Here is a 10,201-nt window from a genome sequence, read left to right as displayed (position 1 = left end):
GGGGAAATTGTTGGCTTGGTTGAAGACCTTATGAGCGACCAAGACCTTGAGTGGGATGACTTTGGTGTTCCTTGGAACTTTCTGTCTTGTATGGAACTAAACCTTCAAGTTGATGAACTGGATTCAAACCTCTTATCTATTGAGGTAAGATTTTTTATTTTCCTATTTTCAAACTTTGATTGAAGCATACTCATTTAATAATTAAATAACTTAATTAATACATTATTATTTTCTCTCACAGGAAATTGTGTCTGAAATACGAAATGAAAATACTGCTTTTGCTACAACTTGGGGCGAAATTGTTGGCTTGGTTGAAGACCTTATGAGCGACCAAGACCCACAGAACGAGTTCGTCCTTGATGACCCAACCAAAGAGTTATACCTTGGAGACCAGCAAAATCCTGAAAAAGAGTTTTACAGCAATAGTACTCATTGTGAGTTATCAAGACAATACCCACTGAACAAGTTATACCTTGATGAGCCAGAATACAAGTTTTACCTTGGAGACTCACAAATTTTGAAAAAATCAAGAAATGAGTTCTGCCTTGATGGTTTAAATAACTACCTTGGAGACTCAGGAAAAGGGTTCTGCCAAGATGGTTCTAAATATGAGGCCTACCTTGGAGACTCACAAATTTTGAAAAAATCAGTAAATGAGTTCTGCCTTGATGGTTTAAATAACTACCTTGGAGACTCAGGAAAAGGGTTCTGCCAAGATGGTTCTAAATATGGGGCCAACCTTGGAGACTCACAAATTTTGAAAAAATCAGTAAATGAGTTCTGCCTTGATGGTTTAAATAACTACCTTGGAGACTCAGGAAAAGGGTTCTGCCAAGATGGTTCTAAATATGGGGCCTACCTTGGAGACTCACAAATTTTGAAAAAATCAGTAAATGAGTTCTGCCTTGATGGTTTAAATAACTACCTTGGAGACTCAGGAAAAGGGTTCTGCCAAGATGGTTCTAAATATGGGTCCTACCTTGGAGACTCACAAATTTTGAAAAATCAGTAAATGAGTTATCCTTAAGAGACTTTGTAAGTTGGTTTTACTTTGAATACTTGAAATGTGGGTTCTGGATTGATAACTCACAATGTGATACATATCTTGGAAACTCAACGGGAATGTGATTATACCTTGAAGACTTGGAAAGTTGGGTTTATGTTGGACACTTGAAACTTTTTTGGGGGCTTTTATTTATTTATTTATTTATTTATTATTATTATTATTTTATTTATTTATATTTTGGAGACTTTTGGAGTTGCTATCACTCTTTGGGATCTAAACCTATCGATGTAGTTCTTTGTCGGATGGTGCTTGATGGGAGCAAGATCAAGAAAGTTCTGGGAAGAAAGTGCAGGCTTACTCCCCCTTTCTACGTCATCAAACCTGAAAGCCTTAAAAGACAGAATTGGAAGAAGAGAAAAAAAAAAAAAACGTAAAATATATATATATATATATATATATATATATATATATATATATATATATATATATATATATATATATATATATATATATATATATATATGTGGAAATCTCATTTTGAAAAAGACTGTGTTGGGTGAGGATTGAGTTGGGGTTGAGATTTTGAATGTGAGGGTTGGGGTTGAGATTTTGAATGTGAGGGTTGGGACACACACACACATACACATCAACAAACAAAAGTTAAGCCTTGACTATTCAGTTGAGGATTCTGTGTTTGGGGTTCACAGATCTAAGAACGTCCCCCTTGACACACATTATATACTGTTATACACCTCGGACTTGGCCCTCGAGTGTTCACAACGGTGTGTAGTAGGAGGGAGTGAAGCGCCAACCTATTGCTCCCATTACACACACACACACACACACACAAACAAAAGTTAAGCCTTGACTATTCAGTTGAGGATTCTGTGTTTGGGGTTCACAGATCGAAGAACGTCCCCCTTGACACACATTATATACTGTTATACACCTCGGACTTGGCCCTCGAGTGTCCACAAAGGTGTATTATCTGCTTAGTTTTGTCTTTTGTAATTCCTGTGAATAAAATGAACCTAAAATCTCTTCCCCTTCCAAATCATATATTTTATAAGTCCAAGGAACTGTATCTATTACATCAACAATTTTAAAAAGTTCTTTCGTCCATCGTTCAGTAAAACCCTTTTCAAAATGAGATTTCCACCTATATATTCTTACGATATCACCAACTTTGAACTTAGGTTTTCTGACATTAATCTCTTTTTCATATTTTAATTTTGTAAATGTTTCTGATGGCTTCATATTCGTTGACGTGTGAATCGTGTCATTATACTTATCCACAATATCCTGAATAAAAGATAACCATTGTTGTGAACCGAGTTGTGTGAATTTTTTATATAGTCTCTCTTTTAAGGTACGATTAAAACGTTCAACAACAACTGCCTTCCCTTCATTAAAGGTACTGTATAATGTAATACTGTTATTTTTTAGAAAATTCATAAATGTCTTGTTATAAAACTCTCTACCCTCATCAGTCCACAATTTCTTAGGCTTTCTCTTACTTTTATTAAATATCTGTTGAAAAGCTAACATAAGAGTATTACCTGTTTTGTTTTTTAAAGGGACAACCCACGCATATCTACTCCTCAAATCAATAACGGTTAAAGCATACTTGTACCATTTATCATTATTGAGTTCAATCAAATCAGCAGACCAGATATAATCAACTTCCTTGGAATAAACTTTCCTTCTCTGAAACTTTGTGAATATTGGTTTATGTAATTCATCAGCTAATTGCTCTTCAGTCTTAATGGCATCATTAGAGCCTATAAGTTTTTTGAATTTCCAAGTCCAAGTTTCAATTTAGCACTAATCATCTTCTTCACGATGAACCTATCAACTTTTTCTCTCAAGGTTGGATTTTGTATCAGAGACAAATTATACAACATTTCTCTATCGGCTTCATGCTTTTCTTCCAACGTTGTGGTATTCCCATAATCAATATCGTGTCTCATGCACACTTCATCAACTCTATTGATTGGTTTACTCCAGGATTTAGGATTGTCTGCCTCATCTAATCTTTTATCTAAGTTTGTGCCTGGACCACAGAAAGAATACCCTGGAAGATGTAATTCCCCTGGTATTCCAGTAGTTGTAAATTTACTTCCTGATAAAAACTTTTGTATATCTCCTCCGAGTTTGTGTTTGGAGATAAATTGATTTTTTTTTGAACCACACACCGAACATATACCTTTTTGTATAACCCTGTTATTTTTACTTTTAATATATGAAATATTTTTAGTATTAGTTTTCTTTTTACATTTGAGACAATAACTCATTTATTTATGTGAAAAATTCCTGCAGAGTGCAAAAACCTTTTTAGTTTCCAACATGCACATTTGAATCTTAATTTTTAAAACATAAAGAATCCTTAGAAATGCCTTCACTCTCTCCTCCATTTATTTAAGAAAAAACTTGAATTAAAATGAATGGCTTGACGATGCTAATAGTTTTGTTGAAAGTATTGCAAATAGACTTGTTAATTCTTTGTATTCCTTCCTGGTGGGATAAGTTATTTTCTTTAATACCTCTATTCTTTTTTGAATCTCACTGGTTTCCATATTTTGATATTTATTCATTCTCTCTCTTTCCTCCCTCTCTCTCTTCTCCTTTTCCTCCTTCTCTCTCTTCTCTCTTTCCTCCCTCTCTCTATTCTCTCTTTCCTCCTTCTCCTTTTCCTCCTCTTCCCTCTCTTCTTCAACTCCTTCCTCATCCCTTACTATACTTGAATCGTTTACACCCCATAGAATATTATACATATATTCATCAGGATTTCTTGTTATTCCTGTATCCAAAATAATTTTTTTTACAACAGGAAACCAATAAAATTTCTTTTGAATTTCTAAAAGAGCCTTACCTTTTCTTAACCTTATAATTTTTTCATTATTTAACATTCTAATTAAATCTAAAGTTGTCGGTTTATCAGCATCAGCATAATGCCAATCTTTTATTGAAAATACCTCATTCTTATGTTGTAGAACATATTTATTAAAATACCGAATACCCTTTTCTTGAAGGTATGCTTGGACACAGAAATAATAATTTTCTTGAAGCCTTCTTGCTGTCATTTATGTATTAGAAATATATGTTAGAATAATATTATGGCACGAAACACCTCCCCATCTTCCCATAGTTAAATCATTTTGTATTTCCTTACTTATTATATATAATCCTGTTTTTTCTGTTTTCATGAGATAAACAAGGGCAAAACCATTATTATATTTACCCTTATTAAATTCTTTTATTTGTTGTTTACTAATCGTGGCTCCACAAAACTCATTCTCGATACCAAGTGGATAATATTCTTCCTTACGAGACTGATTTAATTGTTCCAGGTCTTCGAGGTTAATTTTAAATGACCAATTATACCCTAAATCATTCATATCATACCCCCATTGTTCTATTCTCATACAAACGATACGCCCTTCTTTGTAAAAATTTATTTTAATTCGAACTGTGAATTCTGTATGACCTGGAGATAATATCAACACTTCTGTATCTTTAGAATACACAGCCGTTTTATTTAAGTATATATATTGTGATAAATCGCTTAATCTCACCAAGTCATTCGCGTCAGTCGGGCTTGGATAATTTTTTAATTTATAAGCATTTTTCATGTTAATATTTTTGTTTATATTATATTTATGTCGTTCAGCCTGTGCCTTTGTGTAATAATTTGATAAATCAATATCCAGTTCTTGAGATACACCAAAGATAGAACCATCTTTACCAACATAAGTCATTTATATTAGATTAAAAATAATATCATAAAATTTTTTATTTTTGTTGAGTTGAAATAACACATATAGACATAATTGACCACAACACTTGGAATTTAATTCTTGGACTTGAAATGTTTGATAAACACCATTCTGTAAGAATTTTATGACTTCAACAGGTGGTGGAAGACCAAAACTATCAAAATAATATTTGTCTTGACTATTAAAAATACAAACCCAATGAGAACCGTTCCCATCATTATCTTCTAAGTTCATAATAATATTCTTTGTATGTTTCGACACATTTGTTAATTCATCTCTCATACAAATAACCACATTATGAATTTTTAATTTCTTACAATATTTGGCAAGTTGTAAATTTGATGTTGTATTCTTTCCAAATTCTTTCAACCACTCATCAATGCTCATTTATTTATTAGAAAGATATAATCCATTACCTCTTTTCGTTAATTTTACACCTGCTTGTGCTATAGAAGAAAGCATATCTCCAACTAACAATCTCGCTTTATCAGGCAGACCTTCAAGTTTTTCAGCAAAATCTACAATTACACCACTTCCACTAATTTGTTTCTCCAACTCTTTGTTATGTCTTTCCAATTGTTTTTGAGCCTGGAGTTGAGCCTTCCTTTCGTTGGCAGTTTTGACCGCTGTTGAAATACCACCCGTCAATGCTCCAACCGCACTTAAACCAGCAAATAAAGGAATTAGAAATGGGAGAAATCCTCCACTCGTCTCTCTTATTGAATATTTTTTCAACATTGGTTTTGTCATTTTAATTTTAAGTGAGCCAGTGTCATTCAAGATTTTAACCTGTTCTCTTGTGAGCAAAACATCAATTCTTACTGCTCCTTTTCTCTGAATTGTATTAACGTTAATCGTACAAGGCTTTTGATTTTGAACACAAGATGATAGTTTATGAAGATTGATTTGATTAACATATACCCCAGTTGGTACTTTGCCACTCATTTATTTAACAAAAAATTATGTGAGACTAATCATCACACCATTATCTGTATTAATCTGCAATTCTGTTTCTTCCAAAAGCAAACAATATGTATCAACTTCTTCACTCTCTCCTCTTTCAATGTATAGGGAAGTATCCACTCGATTAGACTTTATAGTTTCTTTTTGAGCGCTCAGGTCAAACGTATAGATTGTATACAAACTTTTAAATGCTGTCATATCCAAAATAGGTTCTTTATTTCCATTACTTTCACACACCTTTTGGTAAGACTTGTATGCTTCAGCAAAATCATTTTTTTCCCAATTAATTTCCAATCTATCTCGTGGATAAAATGTTCCATCTAGAGAAACGCGAAGTTGTTTCACCTTAGCATTATCACTCAATGCAGTATTCTTATCAGTCGCAGTATCACCATCTGGCTTTTTAAAAATCATCCACAGATATCGTGGCTTTCCTTCCAGAACACCCAAATTCCACGTGTAAGTAGTTTGATTGAGTTTAACGTGTTGACATCTTCTTTTGAGGTATGATACACTGAGTGGTTTCTTTGAGTTAAGTCTTCGATTCAACATCTCTTCTGTTTTAAGATTAGGAGTATATTCACTGATATACCAACTCATCTCCTCAATTACAAATTTATTCTGATCACCAAAAGCATTACCAACACCAAAAAGCAATCTATTTTCATTATCATTCCTTTGTAGTTGAAATCTAATTTTAAGACCATACAGAACTTTATCATAATCACAAAATCCAAATATACCTTTAAGAGGAACTGCCACAGTAAAACTATTTTCTGCTTTTGTATCATCATTATACATTCCTTTCCTTTGAATATATCCAGGGTCTGTGTTTGTTCCCGTTGACATATCAGGAATAAAACCTTCGACAGACCCCTTTCCCATTCTATCACTGAATGTATAGAGTGTAAATTTCATCATTTCAGATACAGCAGAGACATAATCAACCGCTTCAACTTCTTGTGTTCCAATATACAATCGCACACTATCAAACATTTTCCAGAAGAAATCATTTACAAGTGTAGCGTTTGTGTTATTCCCAGCCTTAGTGAATTAAAATTTACACAACAAGAAACTTTCGGAGAGATTCAAATAGGTTTGTTGATTATTTATTTCAAAACTTTTTGTACCATTTGTATTCCAGTCTGTTCCAGTTATTGCATTTACCTTGAAGTAATCTTCTTTTTTAGTGGAGTTTGAGATAATAATAGTATCATCCAAATCATAGATACTATCAATTGCTTCCATACTTGTATTTATTTAGGAAAAAAGATGTTAAAACTTTTGAAACCCTGATCCAAGTATTTGAATTATTTTCTGTCGTTCTTGGGGGGACAACTGAGTTTTACCTTTCTTTATTTCTTTTATTGCTTGTAATTTATGAGATTCTTTCTGAGCATCTTTTATACTCTTTACAGCACCTGCTACATTTCCCACAGCAGAAGCAGTTGAACCAATTAGGTCTTTATGTTTAAGAATAGTTGAACCAATACCCATGAGAGTATCAATTATCCCATCTCCTCTAAATTGATGTCCAACACCCCTTTGTCTCTTAGGTTTATAGTATCCTCTACCAAGATACATACCTTCACCCTTGTAGTACAGGGAAAGGAACATCCCATCCCCTGTAATTATTTTATATTTTCCCAACTCGTGCTTCCTCACAATAACCATCGTATTTATTTATTGAAAAACTTCACGTAGGTGAATTCTGATGGATATAACTTCTCCATTAAAAGAAATCACACGATTATCTTGGTCGGTTATCCTAAAATTTACTCTGTGTATGGTTTTTCCTGACACAGGTAGATAAACCAAATTTTTAGGCTCCATATTGAATTTATAACCAATTGGGGTTGAGTATGCGCTGAATGAAAATATTGTATTTGTTTTTAATCCATCATTATAAGCACCATCAATCAAATCACAGTGAATTAACACCGAATTTATTCCTGAGGATATTTGAATGACATTATCACTGTAAAACGTCCCATTAGTTTCAATCTTTTTGAGGAGAAACCTAATAACTCTCTAAATGAATTATCAATTGTGAAATCAACCTTGTAGTTATTTTTAACTTTAATCGTTGATTTTGAAGTATGTTTTTGAATGTTTATAACAATATTTTTTGGTTCATCACCCTGTTCTTTCATAAGACGAGCAATTTCGGAAGATATTTGAGAAATCTCGTATGCTCCGGGTGAGACTGTTATCGTTTTGTATCCACTTCCCGGATTATAACTAAACTTGTCATTTTTCTCGGTTATATTAAATAAGGTATTATAAGTCTCCATGGACAATAAAGATGCCTCATATTCTTTTGTTATGTCAAGTTGTAGTGGGTATGGGAATGAAGATGTGTGGTCGCTTGTTGTGAAATTAAAACTCAGGATTGTGCTTCTCATCTTATTTAATATGAGATAAAATGTCTTTATATTGAGATTTATTAATTATTTTCATGTTCATCAACTGGTCTAAAATGGCTGATGCTTCATTAAAACAATTGTTATTTCCAGCCTTCTTACTGCCGAACAACAATAACAGTCTATTAACTAATTGCGATGGGTCATTTGGAAGAAAACTAATACCTGAACCAAGGATACTTAAAGCCTGAATAATGTGTTTCTCCTTCTCATTCTTCCTACTTTTACCAGAAAGAATAACCTTATAATTTAGAGTGTTCAGCAAATCAATATATACTCTATCATCATTATTTTCCATATCCAATGGTTTATCAATATACTTTGATTCATCCCTCACAGTTGAACCTTGTCTTCCATCTTTTGTGAGAAGAAACATTAATCTCGGTGTTAGTTTAACAGGGGGTTGAGCAGAACTTAAGAACCTTAATTCATCATTAAATATCAATACCTTTTCTTGAACAAGATGAAATATTGCTGGTTGTTCTGTTGGAATGAGTCCTGCTTTGGTTTTTGAATCCGCTGAATATTCATTGTTTTGAACAGCATTCACAATATAATCAGGGGGTTGATTAATCTCTTTCAGTTGTTGAAATAAACCTTCATCATCATATTCTAATTCTCCTAAATGCTCTAATTCTTCCTCCGTCATTTGACTGAAATCTTTTAACATTTGAAGCTTTCTAGGAGTATATTCTACTGTGGGAACTGTGGAAACATCTTTCATTTTTTCTTGGGAAGTTTTTAAAAGTGGTTTAAAAAATTTCTCTTGTTTTTTTCAAATGCTTCTTCGCCCGTTAGTTTCTGTCTGCGTTTCTTCTTTATGTCTTCCTGTTGTTTTACAACTTTTGAAACCAACTCTTGATGTTCCTTAAATCTTCTTGCTCTTTCTTTTGTATCCATTTATTTATTGTAAAATATCATTTAATGAATTGTAAAGATCAACAGGGAAATTTTCCTTTTCTTCATCATTCAAGTAGATGTGTTCAAATAAATCCTTTTCTTTAAATATTTCATCAAATTCTTTATTAACATTAATGCGAGTTGTAATTTCTTCTTCACTAATCCTTGCATCTCTGCTTTTCATACGTTTGTGTTGAGTTTCTTCATCAACATCAAAACCGAATGATAAAATCTTCACTCCGCTCAGATATTTAATAATTTGTCTCGTTCCTTCTGGATTAGTTTCTAATATCCCAACACCACCAGATTTTAGTTTCTTTAACTCACTCTTACAATGTGAATATTTTGTTGTACCAAGAGAAACCTCCTCAAATATTTGTCCTTCATTCCTCAATCGCATATGTTCCTCCACTGAAATATAGTGATAATCTTCACCTTTTACTTCTCCAGGTCTTATTGCTCTAGTTGTTGTTGATACAATGCGTATCACGGGGTGTTTTTTAAGTAAATTTACAATATTCTCATTTGTACTACACAAGAACCTTGATTTATGAAAGTTTTTTCCAGAAGCAGATTTACCCACAAGATTTATAATAATAGTTGTCATTTATATATGTAATTGTTTATAAAACAAAAAATATATCCCTTAATATCTCATCTTGTTTCACAACAATATATTTATATTTTTCAGTCGTGTGCTTCATATAATCCTCAAATTTCTTTTTACTACATAATGTAGAACAATTATCTCTCCAAAAATTATTGATATCTATTGAATTTAACTTGAATAAAATAAAAGTATTAGCATTGTTTCTGATGGAACGACGAGGAAGTTGAAAGTACGATTGACTAAGATAAATACAATTACAAGAAGAATGTCTCCCTCTTGTGTAGTAGCTGTCCATTACCGTTTGGTTTCTCTCATTAACACAATCATCAAAGATAACGAGGTTCTTTTTGATTTATCCAAATCTTGGGGAGACGGTATATCATCCGTATTATCACTAAGAATACAAGTTATAAGATTTGATTTCTTTTACATCTCTGTGTATCACAAAATAGTTGAATTATATCTTCAATGTTATAATCATTTAGGTTTTTTTGACGTTTAAATAAACCTATTATATCTTCTT

The 10,201-nt window shown here is 32.6% G+C and overlaps 1 long non-coding RNA gene across 1 annotated transcript in view; it reads left to right on the top strand.

Moving 5' to 3' along the window:
• LOC147017066 (uncharacterized) overlaps window positions 1-2,332 on the top strand; it is a 2,473-nt gene extending 141 nt beyond the window's left edge. Inside the window, exons 1-2 of the long non-coding RNA XR_015049326.1 lie at window positions 1-144; window positions 242-2,332. The exon at window positions 1-144 is cut by the window's left edge and continues 141 nt beyond it. This is a non-coding gene — a long non-coding RNA (uncharacterized LOC147017066). The remainder of the gene's footprint in view (window positions 145-241) is intronic.
• Window positions 2,333-10,201: the final 7,869 nt, after the last annotated feature.

This window comes from Eptatretus burgeri, chromosome 11, assembly GCF_056783735.1.
Source record: "Eptatretus burgeri isolate ZD-2024b chromosome 11, Ebu_testis_v1, whole genome shotgun sequence".
In the NCBI taxonomy this organism is placed as follows: domain Eukaryota; kingdom Metazoa; phylum Chordata; class Myxini; order Myxiniformes; family Myxinidae; genus Eptatretus; species Eptatretus burgeri.
The sequence above is the reverse complement of the archived record's forward strand: the minus strand, read 5'-3'. Positions and strand labels throughout refer to the sequence as shown.